This window comes from Atractosteus spatula, chromosome 8, assembly GCF_055471065.1.
Source record: "Atractosteus spatula isolate fAtrSpa1 chromosome 8, fAtrSpa1.hap1, whole genome shotgun sequence".
Taxonomy (NCBI): domain Eukaryota; kingdom Metazoa; phylum Chordata; class Actinopteri; order Semionotiformes; family Lepisosteidae; genus Atractosteus; species Atractosteus spatula.
The window spans coordinates 35814808-35842629 of record NC_142713.1 but is presented as its reverse complement, the minus strand read 5'-3'; the positions used below and the strand labels follow the sequence as shown (position 1 = coordinate 35842629).

The 27822-nt window shown below is 35.5% G+C and overlaps 1 protein-coding gene across 2 annotated transcripts in view; it reads left to right on the top strand.

The window, feature by feature from the left end:
* cntn1b (contactin 1b) overlaps positions 1–27822 on the top strand; it is a 107512-nt gene that overhangs the window by 22194 nt on the left and 57496 nt on the right. The window contains exon 1 of one of the 2 annotated variants that reach the window (XM_088922561.1): positions 18738–19416. The exons of the other annotated variant lie outside the window; for it this stretch is intronic. The gene's annotated coding sequence lies outside the window, so the exon portion shown is untranslated. Of the gene's footprint in view, positions 1–18737; positions 19417–27822 lie in introns of those variants that run through there. 2 annotated transcript variants of the gene reach the window in all.

Genomic DNA, 27822 nt, shown 5'->3' with positions numbered 1-27822 from the left:
TGTGGTGTAGCTGTGGTTGTTTCTGAAAACCTACAGCTTGTGAAATATTTAAATCCCTAATTAAGTGCAGATGGAAGTACAGGCGGTTAGTTTTATTAGTATGATAACCAAAGTGGGTTCTAACATGAAAATTCAATGTACTTGAAAAGAATAAGAAACTATTGTGTGAATCAATAATCTTTTGAGTAGTCCACTCATAATTAGTAATAGAGCCATACTGAAAGCATGTCACATCTGGTTGCTTGTAGTCTCATGGGAAGTTATCAAATGGGATTTTAGCATCTTTAGTGCTTTGTTAGCTACATCAAGACAATAGGAGCGTGCCCACTGATTCTTTTTCAGCACCCAAGCACAGCTCACTGTTTATGCAAAGCTCCCCCTGTATTGGTAGAAAAAAACATATCATAACAGAGAGTAAAATGAATGTGATATGGGGATTATTAAGAAGGCTAGTGTCCATCTAACTAGTTTAAGGCACAATAAATGTCAAGATTGTCCTACAACAACAGTGATGGTTAGTATGTTTGTACAATTACAATTTTAAGACAGGACTCTGTTATTATGTTTTGGTTCATAAGTTTATTTACGGTTTTCAAGGGTTTTGCAACTTTCGTTTTATTATAATTCTTTAGAATTTGTTTATGAAACAAGGGCAGTATTTTTACATGAGATGATAGAACATAAATTTGAAAGCTATAGTTTTGTTTGGTTATTAATAACTTTAATCTTTTTTTTTCATGAGTGGAAGATTACAGCTTCGCTCCATACAGTACCTTTGACATTTTGTCATTGTATCAGTGGTTGCAGATTATAATTATTCAACATACATCTGTGTAACACTGAACTGAATTGCAAGACAATACTAGAAACCTTTTCATTTCTGAAATTGATAGAAATTTGTATTTTTCATTTAACAGATGGGACCCGCAACAGTTCTTTTTTTTAACACTCAAGGCAGGGGGTTATTATCACTGTAAACTGATGCGTTACTGGTACACAGATGGTTTTTCACATTTACAATCACATTAGATCATAACCTTTTTTCTTTTGTGCTACCAATTTCAATGAAATATCAGGCTACAGAAGCTTGGTACATCTTTGTGGAATACTAGTTTCCACCTTTTAGGTGGAAAAAGGGTTAAGCTTTTAGGTTTAACCCTACACTGGGTTTAGAAATCATATTAAAATTAAAAATTAATAAAAGTCAGCCAAAAATAAGCGTATGTTTTAAACAGAAAGTATTTTCAAAGTAATTCACCACTAATTTTGTGTAAGGTATTTTAAAAGTCTGATACAAATGTGGATGTTCAGGTGTTTTTTTTTATTGCTCGAGACATGGTTCTCAAGCCAAATGTAAAATGGCAGCAATCATGTTACTGTTACTGTTTACATGTTTGCTTTGGGGTGGTTGATTTTACTGGAGTATACCTCTTTCCATCCAACATCATATAAATGAGGGAAAGGCTTCTGAAAATGAAAGGGGCAAGGGTCTGATATACTGTACAAATTATAACATTTTTCAGGAAAATACCAGTAAAGGTGTTTTAAAAGCAGAAGGGACATTAACATGAGAGAATGACATTGGGAAATCCATGTGACATCTGGTTTGAGATTATTGAAAGTGTTAAGCTGCTTTAATAAAACTGTATAAAACTGTGGCTTGTAACCACCTTATGTATGCTTGTTTAATACATTGTTTTACCGATCACATGCAATTTACTTTCTATGTCATTAATGACATACTGTATTTTGTCATTAACTGGGGACAATGTCAAGTAGTACTGTTTCAGCATTTACATATGAAATTTGATACTTAACCTGGAGGAATAAAATGAAACTGCCCAACCCAGTTACTTACAGATCACAATGGCTGAAATGCAGCAGAGATTTAAACAGAGGACTGTCAAGATCTGGGTCAGTTCCCTCCTACACATGTTTCCAGGGCTGTCATAATGAGCCATATGAAATACATTTCATATGGAAAGGAAAAAACCTTTGGGAGGTGTTCTTTAAATGTTTAGCCCACTGTATTACAGTATATATTTGCTTATAAATTGCTTTTCCAACTGCTAAAGCTAATTTAAGAAAAGAACATCACAAGTGTAAATTCAATGGGGAAGCACAATCAAAGATACTGTTCTCTGCTTCTTGACTTGTAACTAAAAAAATATTCACTTGCCAAGATGTTTTTATTCTGTCGAGAAACCAATGCATAATCGTGGATAAGGGGAAATCCTGGGACATTTTATGATACTAGAGAAGTGATTATGATTTTATATTTTTCAGTGAAGTAGTTTTGACAGTAACAGTTCCATGACAATAGTTGCAGAGGGTACTGTATGTAATTGCTAACATGATCAATGTCATTCTATTTGATGGCAAAATCCTTTTAATGGAGCAGGGCTATGGAATTTATACTACACAAACATACAGTATTTTATGTTGAATTAACATTTAACCTTCACGTTCATAAAACTGTACAGTAATTCTAGAACAATATCAGTGTTTAGTGTAATATTAAAAATGTTAACACTTCACAAAAGGCAATTTTGAAATAAAGATATGAAAATAGTGTTTTAAACTTCATAATCTTAGTGGATTATTCATTTCCCAATTACGACAGAAATGATTTATTCATGGAAACAGTTGGTAAAACCTTTGTATTTTCATCTCTGAGATGCAAAGTAATGTTTGCGTAACCCAAAGTACTTTGAAAACTTGTACAGACATTTTTTTCTCTTTCATCTAAAACCTTAACTTGCATGTAAATCAAGTGAATTATCCCAGTGATCTGAAGCTTACACAGAACCATCTGTGTAGCTGTTTTTATGATGATGTGAGAAATCTGTCTTAGGTCAAACTATTAAAGATAGTAAATACATCCTATACTGTATAATGCAAAAATGAGTTAAAACATTTATAATCATTTTGATAGCAATATTTTAATTGTAATTGTCAGTTTTACTTTGTTTTAAATCAATACAGGAGTTTAACATGACCATGTTGCTTAGTCACACATTTGATTCTTACTGCATACTGTACAAAGTTACAAGAAACAAGAGTTTCAAGATTGAATTGTGTCACTGAAAGACTGTGGCTGAGATTCTCTATGTGACAATGCCCAATTGGCTGTTATATGTATTGCCAAAGGCAGGATTGGAATTATCCAGAGAGAGAAACAGAAGCCCCTGTGATTTCCTGGGCACCTGCAGGCTTGTGGCTCTGTCAGTTAAAGATGTGCCTCTCCCCCAATAGGCACTAAATATCCTATAGGAGGCTCAATAACCTGTTAAATGATGGAGTCTCTCCCCCACTTCCTCATTCTCCCCATATGTGTTTGAATCAAAGATAATTGAAAATAATTATTCAAAATGAAATTGATCATTTAATGGTAACCCATATGACATTCTGGATAGCAACTTTTCATTACTTTAAAGTCTGAAGAGAGGATTGTTTAGGGTTAAAAGCATTTAGAGTTCAGCTATACAGCTGAGTTAGGCCAAACATGTGAAACGATCCAAAGACAAGTTTTCAACTTTTTGTCAACAACTAAACTAATCACTTAAACATCACAGCAACAATGAAAAATAAAGGAGATAACAAAAACACATTGGCTATGGAGCCTTTGTCATGCTTGTTGACTTGATTTTTTTATTTCTTTTTGCTTACCAGCTAGGTATTACTGCAATCTCCCTTGTACCTTTGCATCTCACATGCTAATGCAGTTCCCCACTCTGACCTCTAACAAAAAACTGTGGCTGCTAATGTAACAGGCTATCTCTTAAGACCCATTATTTCCAGCACAGTCATCAGACTGCTTTCAGCTGCCAATATCTGATAAAGGCTCCTCTTCAATTCTAACATTATGACTCATGGTCACTAGGAATCATGACTGCACTTTCTATATCAACATGGGGATAACCCTTTGGATAATGCTTTGTACTGTATGTGAAGGGGGTACTTTCTGACTAATGTAGTTTCTGTGTTACATTTAGCAAAAGAAGATCATGTGAATTAAGGGTAAAACAAAGGTCTATTGTGGTTGTATATTAATATAACTGTCATGCTGTCTTGATTATTAGAACTGAATACTGTTCTAGGAGTTTTGTGAATTTAATAGGACAATTTATTTATTGTAACAGTAAATTACGAGGTAGTTCTTTATGGCTATTAGGAATCAATCGTCAGAACAATCAGCAATACATAAATGGGTTCAAATACACAAAATACTTTTATTACTACACAAAATTGTGCATATAAAAACATATACCAGTCTGCCTGGATACAGATGGCAGATCTTATTGTATACTGTATATACATGCATAGTATATAATCATGAAGAGATACAAAACAAGGAATAAGCATTAAGTATACCATTATCTTTTTATTCAGTCTCATTAATACAAAATCTACATTAGATACTCATAAATAAATGCATTACTTACAGTATATGAATTAAATTGATATCAACCTGTGTTGAGATACAATTGAATTCTCCATCGGCAATATAGAATATTGGGATTACTTATTCAGATATGGATTTATATCTCCCGTGCGGACAGCAAAAGATCAGCCAACAGACTCTGTCAAAGCGGTATCCAATCCATCCTTCCTTGTCCTTCCTTGGCTCCCAGCCAACCAGTCCTTGTGTAGGCCGGAGTTGTGTGGAGAAAGAGCATCCATCTGTCAGCTGCGCTGGACCAGGGTTTACTCTCCAGTGACTGTGCTAGTTAGCGTTGAGCATAACTAGGAAACTCTCTGTGCACAGGGGGTGACTACATCGGTCAAAGCAAACTTGGTTTGCGTCCGGTGTAGCGGCTACTTCGGGATAAACGTATTCAGTTGTCGACAAAGTCCCAACCGTATGCTCCATTGATCAGGCAGGTGTCCACAGTGGTCTTGCTAACAGCTCATGAGGTCCTTGCTGCAGGCTTGACCTCGGGCAGAATTCTGTCTGTTTGTTTTTACATACAGGCTTCCTCTTGCTCGGCGCATAGAACAAAGTTGGAAATCCCACACTCAGACAACAGTGCTGGCAGTCATGTGATTAAGTCATAGAAAGTGGACGGAAGAGCAGCCTTTGACCTCTGTGTGCCTTTTTAACTGGAGAACAATACAGTTGGTGATTGGTCAATAGTTTGCCGAACAGGTGAGTTTACACGCCCTGCGGGTTCCTGATTGGTTGTTCATCTTTAGGGATGACTGACCATGACCTCTGACTCTAGGACCACAATCCAGATGTGCTTAGAGTCTTACTTGACACCCAGGCACCAAGAGTGGGCATCCATCATGATGGCGCTGGTTACATCCCTATCCTGGGAGCTATTCCTTATCAAGAGGACAAACATTCTTAAAACAGTACACAGCATTAATGGCTTCTCTGTGGCTTACAGATGAGAGACAGATGTGGCCTCACTGGGAAAAGCACAGCAACACTTAATTCTGTCTTATTAATAAGCATTGCCGCTACACTGTAAAGAATTAATTTGACCATTTCGATGCCTGTTATAAGAGTAACTCTAGTCTGCAGGTACTGTATCAATCTGGTATCAACATCATGCAGTAGTCTGTTGCACTGCTACTACTGCAACTGTGTGAGAGATTGGATGCACATGAACATCCACATAAAAAAAACAATATACTGTAATAAGAACTTTTACGTGGTAGTTTCATTGCGCACTGAATAGAGTAACATCCTTCAAGTTGTATGTACATATGGTCATCACTAACAGTCTATGCCATAGTCTGTGCCATGCCATTTTTATTGCTTACAGATTATACATTCCCTAGTTTTATACTTTCTAATGATGGCTTTCTGTTCTGTAGTGTTTAATTATCTATTGGGTATAGCTAAAGGATTAAAAAAAGAAAAATGTTATACATTATATGGACATTTCTTTAGTTGTAAAATCCCTGCCCACTCTGTAATTGCTCACTTTTTTAAAGGATGGTATTAGGTCTCCACATGTATTTGTACTTTCTCAATTACAGTAATTGGATTCTCCTGCTTTTAATTCACTAAACAGACATCCTTATAGTGATTACTTATGACATAACGAAAAGTAGGACACTCAAAATTGTAACACCGAAACCAAAATCTCCAAGGCATAAAGAACTTTTTTATTTTATTAATTTAATTTTTTTTCCTTGTTATCACTGGTAATGATTTATCTTTCCAGTCTGAAAAAGAAATTTGAGGATGCTATAAATTTAAGGCTCTGCTTCCAATTTTCTTGTTATGCTGTCTTATGTTCCATCCTCCTCAGCTAAGGAGTAAATAAGTTAAGTTCTCTGTAATAATGAAAGGACAGTATAAACAGAAAAATTGCTTAAATTTGATTCTCTGTTATTGTTTTGTTCTGCATTATACAGCTCTGTTGTATAATTGTAGTGACAGTATATGAAAAACAAAAAAATTCAAATTGCAAGAAAAATTAATTGGTTTGGAAAAATGGTCGACTTTTTTGAAAGTTCAACAAATTTTAGGCATCTGTAGGAAACACCTGTTCAAAAATAAATGTTTAATGTTTAAATTCTTATACTTCTTATTAGTTAATGGAAACATGTAAGTAAGATACTATAAAGAATCTGTAAAATTACTGTCAAATCTTTCATATATAATTCATGAAACAGACATGTAGTAGAAATGGAAGAAACTCTATTAATTTTTCTTTAAATTGTATTTAAATTTCTTTAAACATCATTTTGTGTATAATTTTCTGACAAATTTAATTTTGGTGCATTTAAAACATTAAATGAGCATAAACAGTTCATGTAATTCACATGAAAGCAAAGTAATAAATGTATACTACATTTGTAAAGAACTGGTTACTATAAATTAAATAATTCAAGTAATCAGATTTGCAAAACTTGATTTCATAAAATGAAAAGGACATTCTGTCAGGATGTTCCCTTTGTAATTTTATCAATGTGAAGAACATTTAGTTCTTAGCCTAGTAAAATGAGTAACAGTTGTACTGTAGTACTGTAGTTGTATCCTCAGAATTGCAGTTGTTTGTTTCAGGTTTATCAGAACACTCATACCAAGAGTAGCCCCTGAACAGCATACAGCTATAGTATACAGTTGCAGAGGCAAGTCCCTGTACAATTCTTGTTGAGTAACAGTATTAATGTAGTGTTATTTTTTAACTTACAAGTCTCTTTTAGACTTCAAATATATTTCCACCAGTAGCAGAATTTGTGATAATGAAAAAAAAACTGAGAACATTAGTAGATTAGTAGTATTCATTGAAACATTTTTTCTATTGATACAATTCTTTGTATGAACGTGACCAAAACAGCCAACACTGTAACAGAAAAAAAAACACAAATTGAATCAGATGTAGCAGTTCAGTAGGCATATACATTTGCTGTTTTTCATTAGTCATATTTCTTTTCTGGGCCCTGGCCAATCTGTCACATTCCCATTTAACAGCTTGTTGTGATCAGCAGCACTGCCCCCTGTTTCTTCTGGTAAAAGCAGTCTGGCAAGAGGAACAGTACCTAGAAAAAGAAGGCAGTGTCTGGCCATCTGCACAAAGCATAGTGTTTACTGGTGATCCTCTGGGGAGGGCCAGTAGAAAGCGAATCCATTTTCATGGTCCTACAGTAGACCTAGATCTTCCATCCAGCTTTTATGTAACAGGGGATCTTCCATCTTACAGGTTTGATACAATTGAAATATTTCTGAATCTCATCGGGTATACTAACAGTCTATATCCTTATGTACATACAGTATAAGATGATGTTTGATGATAAAAAGTGCAGTGTGAAGTATGAGTCTTACATTTGTTATTGTATTTAAATGGCAGCTGTTTAACAATCTATAAGCATGGAAGTAAGAATTGTTGTACACATGCACAGTTGTCTCTGTATTTTAAGTTCTTATGAAATGCCTGTGACTGTACATTTTTGATGCAACAAAATTAATATAGCTGAAGTTGCTCCATTAGGATTTTGCCTTGCATCTGTCCCATATGCATATGCAGTATACTGTATGTTACCTTAAATGAAATTATACCTGTAGCCTCTATACAGTACAATATGTACTCTACAGAATTCAGCTGGTTGAGTTCTGAATCCTGAATCAAAATCATTTTTGTGTGTTGGCTCCCTTTGTGATATAGGGCTTATTTGAAAAAATGTACTGTTGAATTAGAACAACAGAAGCATGTGGTACTCTGACTTCATCCTGTCTCAGAGACTTACGTGCTTTTGTTCCATGTGTTTTTTAATTGCATACTTGCTGTTTTTTAGTCCTCAGTTTGAAATCATCAGCTATGATGAATGACGTTAGCACCATTTTACGCATGTTTTTGGGAATGTCCAAATTTGGTTATGTTTTTGGAGAGAGGTTTCTTCTTCTGCTTTATCCACTGTTCTAAAGAAGAATATAGCTCGCTATCTCTGAGTAATTCTACAAATTGCTCATTTTGATCCTGACCCATAACAGTGATAGAAAAACTTTTTTCAGTGCAGCTAAGAAATTGTTGGCTCTGTCTTGGGAACCTTTCCAATTGTGATACTATTTTTAAGGAGCTTTTTTACCATTCATGACGATGGGGGGCAGGGAAATGGTAAAGACTTCAAATGCTGCAGCTGAAACATTCGCATCCTTGCAACACAGCACCTCTGTTGTACTGTAGCTATTAATGCTGCGTAGGGCTCCTTTGGGTAGAAACATAGAGTGGGAACCACCAATGATGGAGGATTGCCTGTGTTCTTATGTGTGTCAGCATAGCCAATGGTTGTCTAAATAGCCTGTTAGGTTATGTGCATAGAAAAGATTAAATATTTCTATAAAGTATGACAATGCTGTTTGCTATACTGTACTGTATGTGCTTCTTGTAAGTGATGATTTCCAAAATTGTACAAAAGTTTTGATAGGTTATTTTATATATACAGTATATAAATTCTGCTTATTTTATATATACAACTACATATATATATAAGTATTACATATATATCAAACCTTTGAGATAATCCTTGCACCTGTGAATTTAACTGATTGGTATAGTAATTTTATTTTTTTCTCTATATAAAAAAATTAAATTACATTTGTATCTGAAGCTCTGTAACATTTAATTTAATATAAAAATAGTGTGCTATTACCATTCTAAAATAGTGTTCTTAAAAAAACTCCCAATGAATGCCAATCTATATGAAAATCTAAAGTTTAAATGTTGTTTATATTCTCTGCATTTATTGTTCGTCGAAATCATTTTTTTATATCAATGTGGCATTTGGTTTTAATGGCTGAACACTTGAAAAAACAACATTTGCAGAACTTTTATGTTGTTATACTATGTTAGCACCATCCCTATGGATGTTACACATTAGTAGTACAGTATGATTTCAAAGTAAAATAAATATTTCATGTTTTTTTTTCCTTTTGCTCTTGCCTTGTTGACCTTTCAAAGAATTACTGTTTGACATGCAGTAACTTTATCGAAGAGCTGCATCATGTACTAACCTTTAGGAGACATTAATTGTCTTTTAATGGTCCATGAAACAGATTTTTTGATAGGCTGAACAAACACTGCACTAGGATTGTAAGGAGACTGATAGCAGTCCTGAAAACCTGCAAAATATTCTTAAAGACATACAGTAATCAACATTACTGCAGCTGAAAGAAATAATGACTTTCTTGCATTGAAATTATTATTACATGTTTCTGACTGAATATATTTTGAAGCAATTCACTGCTGTCAGTACTAAGTAGAGCTTTGATTAACATAAGTCAGAGCCCTGATAGGCAGGAAGCAATTTTGGTTCTTTAATGTGCTTCTTGTTGATTGTGTCACACATTAGTGAACATTGCCTTTGATTCTCACAGTTCAATTTGACACGGTTACAGTTTCCTATTGAGATGTTCTCAGGAAAGTATTTAGAGATGGAAATTTCATTTCAGAACCTTATGGTGGGCAAGTCTGCTCATCAGCCTCCTACTGTCTTTTTTGTGGCAATATGGAATAATAGGAAGTAAAACTTAAAACATAAAAACCAAAAATATTTCATTTAAAAACAACTGCACAAATATTTTATTTTTAATGTTTTCTTTTGCACAGAATGATTTCCATTTTGTTACATAGTATTTTTAAAACTAAAATAGTCTAAGCATATTCCATGTTATAGTTACAATTCACCTCCAAAACCTGCAGTTTACAAAGTAATAATAATAATAATAATAATAATAATAATAATAATAATAATAATTGCTTACACTTATATAGCGCTTTTCTGGACACTCCACTCAAAGCGCTTTACAGGTAATGGGGACTCCCCTCCACCACCACCAATGTGCAGCATCCACCTGGATGATGCAACGGCAGCCATAGTGCACCAGAACGCTCACCACACATCAGCTATCAGTGGGGAGGAGAGCAGAGTAATGAAGCCAATTCATAGATGGGGATTATTAGGAGGCCATGATTGGTAAGGGCCAATGGGAAATTTGGCCAGGACGCCGGGGCTACACCCCTACTCTTTTCGAGAAACGCCCTGGGATTTTTAATGACCACAGAGAGTCAGGACCTCGGTTTTACATCTCATCCGAAGGACGGCACCTGTTTACAGTATAGTGTCCCCATCACTATACTGGGGCATTAGGACCCACATGGCGTGAAGGGTGAGCACCCCTCTGCTGGCCCCACTAACACTTCTTCCAGCAGCAACCTTAGTTTTTCCCAGAAGGTCTCCCATCCAGGTACTGACCAGGCTCACACCTGTAGTATGTAGAAGTATGTAGAATACGTAGGTCTACTGCAATAAAATTATATATTTCAGTTCTAGATTTAAATGTATGTTAGATAGGTTTGCTATAGAAGGCTATTCTTTAGAAACTCTTACAATACAGTATATTATTTTACCTTTTGTTTAAATTACATGAAGTACAGTATTTAATGTAAAATACAGTGTACAATAGTAGCACAAATTGATTAATAGCAGAAAAGGTAATGATTAAAAGTGTTTGTTTTTGTGTGAACAGGGATTTATAGCGCAGTCAAAATAACTAATTGAACTGTGCGTTCTTTAAGTGTTATCGTTTTCCCATTTTGGCAAAACATGTGTGAGCTTTAGTGCCACCTAGAGGAAACACGACTCCACCTGCTGTATAAAGAGAACAACCAGTTCAGTTCTTCCAGTCCACCTTTGGGTCCACTTAATGAATGGCAGGACACAGCTAATTTACAGACTCTAGAACCTCATTTGAGGAGAGGCTTTTACTTTATGAATCAGATGTCTTTTTTAAGTTATAGTCATGGAATATTTCCTTGAAATACTGAAGTGGTTGAAGCAGCCTTTGTATAGTGCCTTTCAAAAGTATTCAGACCCTTGTTATGATATCCTATTTTGTGAAATTACTAAAAAATGCATACACATTTCTTAAATATAATATTTTGTTAAAAATCGTAATGCTCAGCCTGGAGACTTACAGTAAATATCAGCAAAAACATATATAAATAAGTTCTTAAGATCATAAGAAATATGTTAATTCATTAAGTATTCTGACTCACGATATACCACTACTTCAGTATTTGGTAGAGGCACTTTTGGCAGCAATTATAGTTTCAGGTCTTTTTGGTTTAGTCTCAGACAGCTTTGCACATAATCTTGGTGCAATTTGTGCTCATTCTTCTTGCCAGATTTGCTCAAGCTCTCTCAACTTGCTTGAAAATCGCTTATGGACTGCTGTTTTCAAGTCTTTCCACAGATTCTCTATTGATTCAAGTCAGGTCTTTGACTAGGCCACACAAGTACATTCACTTTCTCATCCTTAAGCCACCCTAGTAGAACTTTGACCCTGTGCTTTGAATCATTATCCTGCCAAAAGGTATTTCTGTACCCAATTTTAGGCCTGAAGGTGATTGTCCTCTATGATTTGCCAATACTTTGCTCCATCTATGTTTCCATCAGTCTTGACAACCTCCCCAGTCTCTGCTGATAAGAAGAAACTATAACATAATGCTGCCACCATCATGCTTGACAGGAGGGATGGTGTTGACTAAAGGAGTGCACTGTAGATGACAGAGCCTGAGAGTCTCAAACCTTTAGCATGTGGTGTGTGGATTTGTGGTTATTACAGGCAATACCACCATGGTGTGAAATTGCTTCTTTTACACTAGAGAGTGAGTAGAAAAGAGATCAGATGCTTTGGCTAACACTCAAAGGTGGAGGCATATAAACCCTACTAGGATTGTGTTGATTTACAATGGGATAACATTAATAAACCATAACTGGGCAGCTAAGCTGACTACCAACACACACCACAAGCAATCCACATACAGCATGCAAACACCAATAGCCACTCTACCTCTCATGCTGCACTCTGATGGGGTCTGCTCTTTTTGCTAGAAAACTGATATGGTGCCCCAGGAAGCTTTTCCTTCTGGATTCATATGGTCATCTGACTAATTGAGTTTGCCCCACTGGTCAGGTGATGGCATACCGTTGGTATTTCTCACAGCGGTCCTTAGGGAATGTAGTGGGACGAACATTTGCCATCTTGTTCTCCTCATTTTGCAATGCCACATCTTTTTAACAGTCTTAAGTAATTTAACACTTAAAATTGAGATATTTCAATTACCATAAGCAGCTTTGTGTTTCAGGACCTCACAGCTTAAACATTTTACTGGGAAAGCTTTAATATGTGACAGTGCTGCAGGCACCTATGCCATTTTTAGTCCAGTTTTCAAGATATTCATTGAGGATAACAATTTACAAAGACTGGTCTGTCTTCAAAACTGAACAGTCTTGTTATAAAAGTGCAGTTCCAGCCAGAGCTGAGGGTGCCATTGTGTGGTACTCTCTCAAGTGATGAGCATTATATGGCTGCATTTATCTTGGTTTGTTCTTTTTTCATGATCTTTCAATGATATTGTAAAGAGGCCTACTTTAGACTGGATAAAGGTGTTTTAAAGATAGTTCATATGCTAGATGGCTAAATGAAAATTTACTAAAGAAATGGCAAACGAGGAACAAGATGAACTGCTCACCTCAGGCACCCTGAGAGGAATATGCATGTACTGTAGGTGGCAAGTGGAAATCAGTTTGTGTGATTTAGTATGTTTTCAATCAAAACAAGAAATTCCTTGTGTCTTAGTTTACTTTATTTTTGTCTAATGAATTGGTGATTAATCAGAAACATAAGATCATGTCTAAAAAGGATCAATGGGTAGCCTTTAGATTTAAGTTGTGGACTAAGGCATAATTTACAATAGTGTTTCAAACTGCAATAACTAAATAGTAACTAAACTCTTGAAATAGCAAGGCATCTTTTAATATTTACAACTATATCAGTAACCTCTTGAAGTACAGCAATTGTGTAAAATTGTAAAACTGTAACATAAACAATGTGATTTGATTAAATTTGATATTAGTATACCAAATTTAAATTATTTAGTATCTTTTAAACAATTTGGTATCAATATGGTAATTTGGTATCATAACGACCACATGATACTGTATGATATATTATTTCACTAATGTCTATCAAGAGTAATGTATAAATATTAAAATAATATGAAAATCTTTCTCTGAACACAAAAGGCATTTTATCACTTAATACTAATCATAAAAGCTGATCATATTTTGGTATCACAGTCATTCTGTTGGATCACGATAGAGGAAATATTATCTTGCTTCGGCCTTTGCCAGGACTAAGTCAGTTAATGATAATAGATAGATGGAAATGTACACTTTCTCCAAAAAGTAAACAGATGGTTTGGGTAGAATTTGGTGCTGTGTATACACATGGCACCTAATACAGATGGCTGGTATTACAGAAATGCCAAAAACTGAAACACAGAAAGCACATTTGGGGTATTTCTTGACCTGAGTAGTCTATACATGTATTTTATAGGCCATAAAGATAACACTGTGCCACCACTGTGCACTTTACTACTGCGTAAAGACAGTACACCTAATATTAGGACTAGACCCTTGTGAGACTATTATATTTAAATTCTGAATGATTTACATTTTACACAATTTACATGATCATCTAACAGTTTACATTTTAATAATTTACATAATCATCTAGAGCCAATTAACAGGGAAACACATTTAAAAAAATCTAAAGTTTAAAACATTATCCAAATCTACATACAGCAATCTTGGTGCAATTTGTGCTCATTCTTCTTGCCAGATTTGCTCACACTCTCTCAACTTGCTTGAAAATTGCTTATGGACTGCTGTTTTCAAGTCTTTCCACAGATTCTCTATTGATTCAAGTCAGGTCTTTGACTAGGCCACACAAGTACATTCACTTTCTCATCCTTAAGCCACCCCAGTAGAACTTTGACCCTGTGCTTTGAATCATTATCCTGCCAAAAGGTATTTCTGTACCCAATTTTAGGCCTGAAGGTGATTGTCCTCTATGATTTGCCAATACTTTGCTCCATCTATGTTTCTATCAGTCTTGACAACCTCCCCAGTCTCTGCTGATAAGAAGAAACTATAACATAATGCTGCCACCATCATGCTTGACAGGAGGGATGGTGTTGACTAAAGGAGTGCACTGTAGATGACAGAGCCTGAGAGTCTCAAACCTTTAGCATGTGGTGTGTGGATTTGTGGTTATTACAGGCAATACCACCATGGTGTGAAATTGCTTCTTTTACACTAGAGAGTGAGTAGAAAAGAGATCAGATGCTTTGGCTAACACTCAAAGGTGGAGGCATATAAACCCTACTAGGATTGTGTTGATTTACAATGGGATAACATTAATAAACCATAACTGGGCAGCTAAGCTGACTACCAACACACACCACAAGCAATCCACATACAGCATGCAAACACCAATAGCCACTCTACTTCTCATGCTGCACTCTGATGGGATCTGCTCTTTTTGCTAGAAAACTGATATGGTGCCCCAGGAAGCTTTTCCTTCTGGATTCATGTGGTCATCTGACTAATTGAGTTTGCCCCACTGGTCAGGTGATGGCATACCGTTGGTATTTCTCACAGCGGTCCTTAGGGAATGTAGTGGGACGAACATTTGCCATCTTGTTCTCCTCATTTTGCAATGCCACATCTTTTTAACAGTCTTAAGTAATTTAACACTTAAAATTGAGATATTTCAATTACCATAAGCAGCTTTGTGTTTCAGGACCTCACAGCTTAAACATTTTACTGGAAAGCTTTAATATGTGACAGTGCTGCAGGCATCTATGCCGTTTTTAGTCCAGTTCTTTTGTAAAGAGTTTTGGAGATATTCATTGAGGATAACAATTTACAAAGACTGGTCTGTCCTCAAAACTGAACAGTCTTGTTATAAAAGTCCAGTGCCAGCCAGAGCTGAGGGTGCCATTGTGTGGTACTCTCTCAAGTGATGAGCATTATATGGCTGCATTTATCTTGTTTTGTTCCTTTTTCATGATCTTTCAATGATATTATAAAGAGGCCTACTTTAGACTGGATAAGGGTGTTTTAAAGATAGTTCATATGCTAGATTGTCATGCCCGACATCCCTCCCTAGAGGGCGCTCCATTGCTCCCGTTATTGTCCTTGTGATTGTTAAGCTCCCCAGGTGTACCCTCTTAGGTGTATTATTTAAAGACTAGCTCCTCCAGTCCTCGGGGCTCATCATTAGGGTAAAGATGTCGCGAGGACCGCCTAGCACCAGGAAACTCTACGACCGTCTCCTAAAGGGCATAGGCCTCATCCCCAACACCTCCCGCTTCCTGAGCCCGGGGTCTGGAGGATCTCGCCCCGTCATCCTTGGATCTCCATGTTTTGCCTGTCCATGTGTTCCCCTCTCCCAGGGATTTTAACCTTGTCCCATCCCAGGATGGATTACTCGCTGATGGACTCTCGGACTGTGCCCTGACCTGCCTTTGGACCCGTTTGGATTTGGATGCTATTCTTTGTGTTCCCCGCTCACTGTCTCACAGACTGTCACTATTATTTTGTGCACTATTAAACCCCTGTGTGTTTCCTTTTACCACGCCTCCTGTTTTCTCCAGCTCTTACCGCATCGCATAGGGTCCACTACAAGACCTGACACGGATCTTGGTCCGTGTCCATAACAAGATGGCTAAATGAAAATTTACTAAAGAAATGGCAAACGAGGAACAAGATGAACTGCTCACCTCAGGCACCCTGAGAGGAATATGCATGTAGGTGGCAAGTGGAAATCAGTTTGTGCGATTTAGTATGTTTTCAGTCAAAACAAGAAATTCCTTGTGTCTTAGTTAGCTTACTTTATTTTTTGTCTAATGAATTGGTGGTTAATCAGAAACATAAGATCATGTCTAAAAAGGATCAATGGGTAGCCTTTAGATTTAAGTTGTGGACTAAGGCATAATTTACAATAGTGTTTCAAACTGCAATAACTAAATAGTAACTAAACTCTTGAAATAGCAAGGCATCTTCTAATATTTACAACTATATCAGTAACCTCTTGAAGTACAGCAGTTGTGTAAAATTGTAGAACTGTAACATAAACAATGTGATTTGACTAAATTTTATATTAGTATACCATATTTAAATTATTTAGTACTGTATCATTTAAACAATTTGGTATCAATATGGTAATTTGGTATAATAACGACCACATGATATGATATATGATTTCACTAATGTTTATCAAGAGTAATATATAAATATTAAAATAATATGAAAATCTTTCTCTGAACACAAAAGGTATTTTAGCACTTAATACTATTCATAAAAGCTGATCATATTTCGGTATCACAGTCATTCTGTTGGATCACGATAGAGGAAATATTATCTTGCTTCAGCCTTTGCCAGGACTAAGTCAGTTTCTGATAATAGATAGATGGAAATGTACACTTTCTCCAAAAACTAAACATGGCACATGGCACCTAATACAGATGGCTGGTATTACAGAAATGCCAAAAACTGAAACACAAAAAGCACATTTGGGGTATTTCTTGACCTGAGTAGTCTATACATGTATTTTATAGGCCATAAAGATAACACTGTGCTACCACTGTGCACTTTATTACTGCGTAAGGACAGTACACCTAATATTAGGATTAGACCCTTGCGAGACTATTATACAGTATTTAAATTCTGAATGATTTAAATTTTACACAATTTACATGACCATCTAATAGTTTACATTTTAATAATTCACATAATCATCTAGAGCCAATTAACAGGGAAACACATTTAAAAAGATCTAAAGTTTCAAACATTATCCAAATCTACATACAGTAACACTGTAAAAATGACATATAAGTATCTTACATAGAAGCATTAAATATATATTTTTCATTGACATACAGTGTTCCACTTTATTTTATTCATTGAAACATATGGAGGTTAGGAAAAGCACAAGACAAACTGTAAGGAGTCCAGGCAAAGCACATGGAATCCATGACAATATGTATGCTTTTTAAACAAAATTTACTCTACAATTTTTTTGTAAATCAAAACTCAGGGAAAACAACCAAGCTCCAGAACACAGGGAGAGTGTGCAAGTCTTGTGAGTACCTTATTGTACATTAAATTTGTTATTTTTCCCTTCCCATCATTCCTCCATATACTGTATACTTGCTATAGATTACACCAGAATATGAGTTTTAATTTTCTAGAGCTACAGTGTACTCTGTGTCTCATATTCTCTCATTGGATTGAGCACACGGCTTGTAAATCGACATCTCTTCCCATCACAAATAACAGACTGGTCCTTCCATGACTGACTAGGTTTTCAGGACTTGCTCTTGTTAGGAATTAGTAGTGAGGACCCTATGCAGAAAACCAGGGCAAACTCCAAAAGGCGTAGTCAAAAGAACAATCCAAGGTCCAAAAGCCGTAGGTAAACTAGCCGGTGCTAAACTACAAATAACCAAAGGCGGAGTCGTGACCCGTAAGGGAGTCGAGTGTCAAAACCAGAACGAGAGAAAAAGTACCAAAACCGAAACCAGGAGACGTAGACGGAGAACAAACTAGGGTCAGGAAGCCAAAAACCAAAACCCTAATACTGGGAAAAGGGCTAATTGGGAACTGTGCTGGAATGTGAGGTGGAATGCCGATTCCTCCGGGGGCGTGGCGTAACAGCCCTATCTTCTGTACAGTAAACAGACATGTAAACTTGAACCAGGGATCGGATAATAAGGTAGAATATTTTCTCATAGAGGTACTGTAATTACTGGGGGAAGGGACAATGGTAATGCGAAAATATAATGTTGCTTAAGCAATACATTATGAATTTGCTTTTCGATATGTAGTGGTAACATGTAGGTATAACATACTAATACATTGTATTTATGTGTAACAAAATTTTACAGTGGCTTTCTTGATATACAGTACTTAGTGTTTGTTCATGTAGTGTGGGACTTTGGGGTCTCAAAAGACTATTCGCATTATTGTGTGTATTTCTGCACCCAGGCACATCAGTCAGCTTAATAAAAATGTTGACCTATATATCAGCACCAGTCAAAGAAAAGGCTTCATGGTAAGCTGTAAAAAAGATTATGGCATTGCTGAAAGACACTAGCGTGAACTGATGATAAAAAATATAGGACATGTCGGGCAAGATGACAGATGTCCTCATTGCAGATGATGTAATTTTCCGTCTTTCGCTACGGTCTGGATAATTCAGCTCTCACAACGGTAATTGTGTTAATATGGAATGCACCCTTGCTGCTCATAGCTGAATATGTGAGGAACATAGAAAATCAGCTAATGACGAGACACGATGGTGCAGCAGAGGCAGAAATAATAGAAGTGCAGCAGGACCAAAAGCACCCTGCAGTGCTGTTTTCTGTACACACATGCGCGCACATGGAGACACACACACACGCGCATGATTTATCCTGTGATACCAGTGTGAAAAACCAACATACCACTCCAGAATATGAACTGGATATTTTCTGTTGCGCTTAACCAATGATCTCCCATTTGATTCGTTTAATAGTAGAATGATCGATAACATATTACAAGAGTTGCCAGTGAATGCAGAAAACTGACGACTTTGCTGTATGAATTATGCATGTGCTGCCTGTTCCTTATTCTGTGAGCAGCATAGGAGACTTGTGGAAGAACCTGGAATTGCCTTTTGCATTTAGTGACTGCAGAGAGGGATTTCATGTTTTTTTTTATGCAGGCAAGTGGCTGTGATTGATTTTTTGTTTTGTTAGTTTTGTCTTAAAGTGGCTTAATATTTTTGAGGGCTTTGTGCTTTGTCAGTAAGCAGCAGTCGTGGTGTGCTTAGCTCCTTTTCCTGCTGTCTGTCCGGGTTTTCGCATTTGTCAGGAAACTGGTGTAGCTGAGGCTTTCTCTGAGGTCACAGCTTGAAGTCCTTTTAATTTGATGGCTGCTGCAGGATAGAACATACCAGGAAATCTCGGCACTGCAAACAGCAAGTGGAATATTTACAGGGCATCTGGACCATTTCTCTTGTTCTTTTGTGCTCTGGGTAAGAAGCTACAGACTGTCCTGTCTCGGGTAGGTTGATTTTTATTCTGTCAGTTGTGTGATTGTAGGGGTTTCAGAATACAAAGGCAAAAAAAAACAGTGAAGTGTTTTTTTTCAGACAACTGGCCCTACGTGAACACAGGTGCTGAAATTTAGGTGGCATCTTCTGCTGCAATTGGGCTCTTGGAGAATCAAGGTCTTTTGCATGTGTACTGCAAAGCAGAACTACTGTTTGCTCTGCAGTACCTCTCAAAAATAAGCCAAGGTGTTGGGTGTTTGATATAATCTGTCAACTAAAATAAAATCCCTGAAACAGGTATTTATGTACTGATTTCTTAATACTGATCACCAAAATCTAGATACTTGTCAGACTGCTATAGTAGGGATTTAACATTGTTATTATATACAGTACAATATACATTGCATTAACAGTACACACTGTAGTTTAGTGAGAATGTTTTGTTGCTATTCATAAACTAACCCTGTGTAAATCAATGTACTGTATATTTTTTGGTAATTTAAAATGTATATACTATAAAGAAGACATAAAAACGTAAAGAAGACATATTTTTTACAACAAAATTGTCAGTCTTGTCCATTTTATATATTTGATATTAACCCTGCTGTCTGTGAATGATAATTACATGATTATGCTTCAAACACAATCTAAAAACAGTTTTACTGCATCATTTCTATATTTAAATTTGTTTATTGAATTAAAATGTAAAAATAAATGTCTCAGCATAATTTCAGAAATAACCTTTAAGAGCATATTTTTAAAACTTTATTAACCTCATACTAAAAGCACAGGCATGAAAAACCTTTGTGACCTTTATTATTTTTCTGTCTTTATTTGCTGAGTTTCTTTACTGCAAAGTCGTGTTATTAATTAAAAATGTTTTTTTATGGGCAAATACCTTTTTCATTCTTGGATAAAAATTATTTGAACATTATTGTTCTTTAAACAGTGGCATGATTTTAGTGTGTAATTTAGACAAAACAAAAAGAGATTATTCTGTCACTGCCTAAAGGCCTTAAATCCAATTAAACAATATCCATTATTTAGGCTTTGACTGAAAATTTTAATAAGAGGTTCAAGGGATGTTGGTGTCAGAGCAATTACTCTCATTGCATTAGAGCACCTCTCCCAGGCACAGATCTTTCCAGACGCTTCACATTCTTATGTGTAGATTTGTCTTTCTTCACCAATGTTGTGTTTTCACATCGCCTAGAATCACAGTCACAGATATTTTTGTAAAAATAGTAATGTTGGCATATTTAATAAAATAAACCACTCTCCATTTAGTAGAAGAAAGTACAGCTTGAAGAGAGAGAACATTTACATGTACTGTATGTATTTTCAATTTCATTCATGTGAAAACAAAATTATATTGCATTTGGTGTTTTAAGTGTTTGGTGTGCCAAGTTCAGTAACTAACTCAATAACTAAGAGCAAAGTTCTTTCAAATCTAAAGAAGAACTCACTATGTGTTACAAAAATTGTGTTTTTTGCCAATAAAGCTAATATTAATAATGTATTTTTGGAAGTTTGATTTCACCAATAGTTAAATAAAGAATCAGTGACACATATTATAACAATTATTTTATTAAAGGGAGCTGCAGTGTTATGAACAATATTTATATTACTATATCCACAACTAAAATGCCTGTTATTATCACCTGTTATTGTACCTTATTTCCCTCTGTGTGCATCTGAAATTCCTTAGATTGTAACTTTAAAAACAAAATGCCTTTCCAGTCAGGTCCAGTTTTCATGTTGAGGTTCAGAATGTTTTGCATTAATGAAATATACTGCAGACTCTTGGGAAAATATTGATATATTGATTTATATTTACTAAAACACAGAACATTAGTAAAATTAAATCTGTACTTTTGAAATGACCAAAACAGAAAGTGTATCATGTTTCCGATAGTATGTGTCAATTTCTGGTGCAATACACAATGAATTTCTGTATTAGTGACTGATGCTTTGCACAGTGTCCTACAATGTCTGGAAATCATTGCTGAGTCAGTAAAGTTGAGGATCAGTATCTACAAGTAAATCATTAATATAGGAGTCCCTGGAGTGAAAAAGATACAACAATTGAAAACACATTGGAGCCACTATGAAAAATTAATGCTGGTTTTGCAAGTCAATAATTGGAATTGGAAATGAAGGACTTTAAAACTTATGGCCTGCTACCCTGGGTGTATAATTAAAAAAAAACTGTAAAACATAAGTTAAACAGTACATTATTACCCAAATCAATACTTTAGTACTTTTTAGTAATCCTGTATGACATTAGTTAGTCATTAGATATTAGTAAACCTGGATTATCTTTAAATGAGTCTTAAATTGAAGCAACTGGAGACCCTAGGCATTTTTTAAGCAGCAGTATTTAAGTTCAGTCCATAGAATATACTGTATCACAGTTACAGTCAGGATATAGAAACATGGTTTTAGATGATACTGATACTGTATGTGGTCTATTTATATATAATATGATATATATAATTTAATATATATAATAAAAGTTCCTCTTATCCAGGTGAATATTTATTCCAATTAGTGTCTTTTTAATATCATAGTTACTATGAAAATATCAAAGTTCTAACAAACAACACTGTTTAAAGTTACTCATTATCTGTTTTATGAGCAATATTCAACCCTTTTCCATTTCATTGTAATGATATGCAAAATCTGAAAAGAAAGGAAGAATAGATCTCTTTTAGGTTCAAAGTTACATCCTATCCCTGTTGCTTTAGACCTACATGAAATTGGTTTTTGATAGACTGAAATCAATTTCCTAATTCACAAAAAAGACTAGATCAGCAATAATGTGCTGCTTAGTTTTTTCTTTGTTCAAAAGAAATTTAAAGGATGAGTGTGGGACTAAGGTGCTGCTCCTTGAGAACATATTTTTATCACTTATTTGAAAACTTAGTCTCTGGAAAGTGTCTTGCTGTGTTCAAATAACATACAGTGTCACTCAGTTGTTTTAACAATATTCAAATATATTTCAGTGTGTTTAGAATAAATGTAGAGTCCCCATTTTTCCACTGAAAGAAGGGAACGGAGGCACTCAAAAGTCTTGAATACTGCCATGCTTTCCCCCATCAAGAACTTGGTGGAGTTTAAAGAAGCTTATTCCCTACTACCCTGGGTCCATATACTGTAAATGAAACATATTTATGGCTATTAACTATTCTGTAGTCTCACGTGATAGCACATATCTGATATCAGGTAAATTAACAAATTAGAAACTCATGATTGCAGAGTAAACAGTGTGTTACTTGTGTCCACTAATAATGTGAAGGAGATAGCCATTGCTTGAGAAAGAAAATTTGTTCATCTAATAAAGATAAATTCCATTCTCTTTCACACTAGTTAATTTGGAGAGCATAATCCAAATTAATCCAAATTTTAGTTCATTTGACACCCAAATCCAGCTCATTTTGGCAGTTCAGAAATCAGGGTTTGGATCAGAGTGCCTACCAAATGAAGGAACTATGATTCCCCTGAAAAGGTTCTTGGCTTGATTGAGGAGAACTTTCTCCCCCTTCAAATTCAAGCAGTATGAAAGCAATCAAGACAGATTTCACAAGTAAACCAAATGGCTGATGCCCAAAGTTACCCATAAATGAGACTTCCTCCAATGGCAATTCTAATATTTTAACCTCTTTTGTTAGCTGAACAAATACACAGAGACAAAAAACACAGTGAAAAATCCAGTTTGGTAAAATATTTAGTCTTCTCACTGTATTCATAATCACCATGGGTTTTAAGATGCTTCAGGAACATTTCTTAAAAGATTTACAACACTATTATAACATTCTAAAAAGTGACCTTCAATTCTGAGCTCCATCCAAAAAGAGAGGGGACACTTGAAACTACCGGATACATTAAGAAATGTGGGAATGCTGACTGGCTTGGCTGAAGTGCTTAATGGAAACTGGCTACAGCCCAGTTAATGTTATTTAATAATTAAGTACTGTCTGGTATAATATCTATGTATATATAGTAATTGTAAATTTGGTGGTTTCATCAAGCTGGTTTCAAGACAGCCCAATAATTCACAATTGACCACTTTAACCACAAAGTGTAATTAAAGCTAAATGCAAATAGTGAGATTATATATTCATTGGAATGTTAGCTAAAGATTGATCAGAACTTCTTTTAAGTTGTTAAATTTTAATAATTGAAATGAAATTCGTATGTGTAAATATAAATGCATGTTTATTATAATATACTGTTTTTGTATGATAAATAAATATTTCCTGTTATGTAAATTGTTATATGTAACATAAAAGTTGCTATTATCCTATTAACACCTGAAGAAGGCTTCACGGCAGAAACGTTGTTTTCTTTCCTCTCTTTTCCTATTATCCTATTAAGCCCATGTTTATTATCATCAAGAAGCCATCAATATGTATATGTGCTTTGAATGAGGATTACTACCGGAATGGAAAAATCCATTTAGGAACCCAATTAGTCATTTATATTTAGTTGAAGAGTCAGTTATTGTAACATGGGCTGCATAAAAAGCAGCATTTATTTTGTTGTTTTTAATCCATGTCATATTCAATGAAACATATAATTAAGTGTTTTATGTCTATTTTTTGTAAGAATCAGTAGTTGCACACTAGAATTATCTAGAAGAGAAACTAGTTAAACAGGAAAAGAAAGTGTTGTACTTTAGGCTCTAGAGTACTGTATATTACTTCAGCACTGAAATCCAGAATATTCTGGAGCAGTACTGTATTTTATATATATATAGATTTTAACTCCTCGCCCCCATATGACAGAATCTATTTTTTTTGCACAGATAAAAATAGTATTTCTGAAAGTTGTTTTCACAACATACAGTAGGTGCTGCAGAAAAAAGTTGAAGTCTTAGAAGAAACATTTTGATTGCAACTCAAACTGTAGTGGCATATAATTGATATATGTCCACTTCTTAGTTGGAAAGGTGTTCATACTCTTCAGAGGCTGCTTTCAAGGGCTGGACCACTGCCAAGAGTGTGACTCTGTAGTTTTGAAAGCTTAGATCTTTCCCTTATCATTTAAAAGGATCCAGTCAATCACTGGAGCTCTCAGTAGTCTTTTGGAACATTTGCATTGCAGTTCTCTACTCTTAAGATACAATGATTTCTCTTCAGCTGGATTACATTAACATAAAATGAATTTGTTTGAGATTTTAATTATAATAATAACTTAGCAGGATTTAGGACTGGTATAAGAAAATGTCCTTCTTAAAAAATGGAAATGGGGAAGACTAGTAAGCTGAATTCCTACCTAGAACATACCATTGTTAAAATCTTGCATCTCTAAAATCTTCAGGTAAGAAAAATTACTTGCTTCTTTTTTGCATATTCATCAGTTGTTTCTTGGAATATTTCCTTAAGTGTTACTGTATCTCTGCACTTAACCATTTCTGAACGTAGTTCTACAGTGGTTTACCTGCATAGTTATGTCATATTTTTCAGCCTAATGAGAGGCTAGTCTTGCCATTTTTTGGTATGCAAATATTGCTTAAGTAAATATTTTAGTAATGTTTAAACATTTATCAACAACAGTTATCATCAGCAGGCATTTTATACTATTCCTTAATTCCTTAACTCACGCTGTTACGTATATGTATGTAAAAACAAGCAAACAACAGAAAAAAAAGGTTTGGTAGTATTTTAAGTATTTCAAGTTTTTCTAACAGTTAGTGCTTTTATAGATAAATTGTAACTCCAGTATTATACTGTAGGTTTAATGAAGTGTTAAGGCAGTCTGAAATTTCAGTTTAGTATTGTCACAATATGGACAGTATACTGACCTAAAACTGGAGGGCATTAATACAAAAACATTTTAGTTCCAATATGGTTATACTGTAGATGTATGAAAAATAATACCCTGAAACAAAAGATTAAACTTTTGCCTCATTTTTTTATCTGAAATACAAATTACTGTACATTAGTACACGGCAAAAATGTGAAATGGCATTTCACTGTCCCATTTTCACTGTGTTAAACTAAAACAGAATAATTCATCTTGACTTCTACATCGTAAATCTTTTGGATAATTGTGTATAAAAGTATTTTTGATGCTTGCTTGGTTGGTTAATTTCACATTCTCGATGCTTTACTTCATCATCTCACCTAGTATTAAATGGATTTTCATTTGTTGCAGCATATGTATAATACATATATGAAATGCACATTATGCAGGCAGTAGGCATGTATGTACAATATGACAAGTTCATAAAGTAAAAAATGAGGCTTGCACAAGCTACAATAGAAGTGCAATGCAAGGTTAAATGAAATAGATTTAAAAGACAGATACCAAGCATTATTGAAGGAAGCCTGATGGTACAGTATGTTATATCCCTCATCCTGTTAAACAGCTTAGCTTTCACCAATATAAAATCCATTGGAGACAAATAAAGATTATGATCCGCTGTAGAATACCTCTCTGTTTACCTTCTATTGACTTCCACATCTAGGCCTAGCTGTAATGGCTGAAGTGTAATGCTGGCTCCAGACATCAGCAAGTTTGCACTCAGCCAATCATATCAGTATCACACCTAACCTCACTGACCGGGGATGGCAGTTCACTTGGGTGGGGATACCTGCTGTCTTTCAGTAGCCTATAATGCCTCAGGATGGTCTAGCATAGCACTGATCCTTGCATTTCAGGATCGATGCCCGCTGTCCCTCACACAGCTGTACCAGTACAGTACAAAGTACCTTTGTACAACGCATCCACCTTGCGTCTGGGCAGAGGCAACATTGACAGTGACCTGTTTCTGGACTGAACAGTAAACTGATACATCTGTTCTTTTTCTTTTCCTGTTTACAACTGTTTTTGTGCAATATATGCCAGGGACCTGTGCAATACATTTATATTTATAGTCATATTGTGCAATATGACTTTTTTGTGTACTGTTCTGTTCTGGTTTGTTCTTTGTGTGTTCTGGACTGTAAGTAACTCTTCTTAGTGCACTTCTCACTGTACTGATTGTATTGTATGTATTGTATTATTATTATTGTATCATTCGTTACACTGTGGCTGTGTTGTCTGTGTTAAGCTGCTGTTGCACTGCAATTTCCCTCACGGGATCAATAAAGTATCTATCTATCTGAGGCATCCCATCCTGCCATCGATGTTGCTTTTCTTCTATTCCCTCTACCACCATTGAGATTCCATCCGCCTTGTCCTGAGCCAGCTGATATTTCTTTCTGAAGAACCAGATAAGCTTTTCATTACATGGTGGAATACAGATACAGCATTTTTCAAAAGTACTGGAGTCCATGAGTCATTGTATTGTTGCACTCTTGGGTTCATGTGGGTATGCGCCCTCGCCGCTGCCGCCTCAGGTCGGCCCCCCACCGCTGGGGACTTGAACCTGGGCCTCCGGCCTCACTCAACAGGGACCCAGCCAGTTGAGCTAAAGGGAAATCTCCCGTCAGCCCAGCAGCTGCGGTCCTTGCTATTCACAGGGAAGGGCGGTGACGTCACCACTTGGTAAGCCGGTTCGAACAACCTGCAATGTTAGCCGTATGCGTTACAGTATCATAGGGAACACTCAGACATACAGTACTCACACTACGGACTATTTTACAGTAGCCAATTAAATTAACATACTGTCTTTGAACTGTGGGTGGAAACTGGAGCATCCAGAGGAAACCCATTCAAGCTCAGGCAGATACAAACTCCACACAGATTTGAACCCAGGGCCCCAGTAGAAGTAGTGCTAACTACTATGCCACTGTGCTATCCCCAATAAAACTATCATTTTTTCCAGTACTTATGCAGTGTATATTTTATATGAACAAAACAGAGCTTGATAGATTTAAATGTCATTACTCTAAAATAATTGTTTTTTTTAATTGATGCATTAATAAAAGGGGATTTGTCATAGCATGTCAACCAATATAATTCTTTCATTTTCAGAAATTCATTATAGAGTTTTAGCTACAATGCATGTATTATCATTTTTTCTACAATCAGCATTCAATTCCTTAAACCTAGACATGCTGAAAGCCTTCCTGTGTTTTAGTAAGAAGGATATGCTCATAAATTTATGGGCAATGGTAAACTGCTCCTAAAGGCATTATGTTGTTTTGAAATTTGTTATTGGAGAGACTGTTCTTGATATTACAGTAAACCAGATGGTCCACTGACAGAGATAACGTTTTTACAGACGTTGTTATACTGCACTGGTTGAATCACTGTTTGAAATTCACTACCTGACTGAAGGTCCTTACAGAGAGAATATTTATATATAGCAAATATTAATTGGTTCTTCAAAGTGTCAAGACTGCAGACTTTAAAGTAACAAAATGTGAAAAATATGCAAGGATCTGAATACTTTTGGAAGGCACTGTATATATATTCCCAGCTATTTCATAACATGTATATACTGTACCATATTTGTTTTTTCCTGG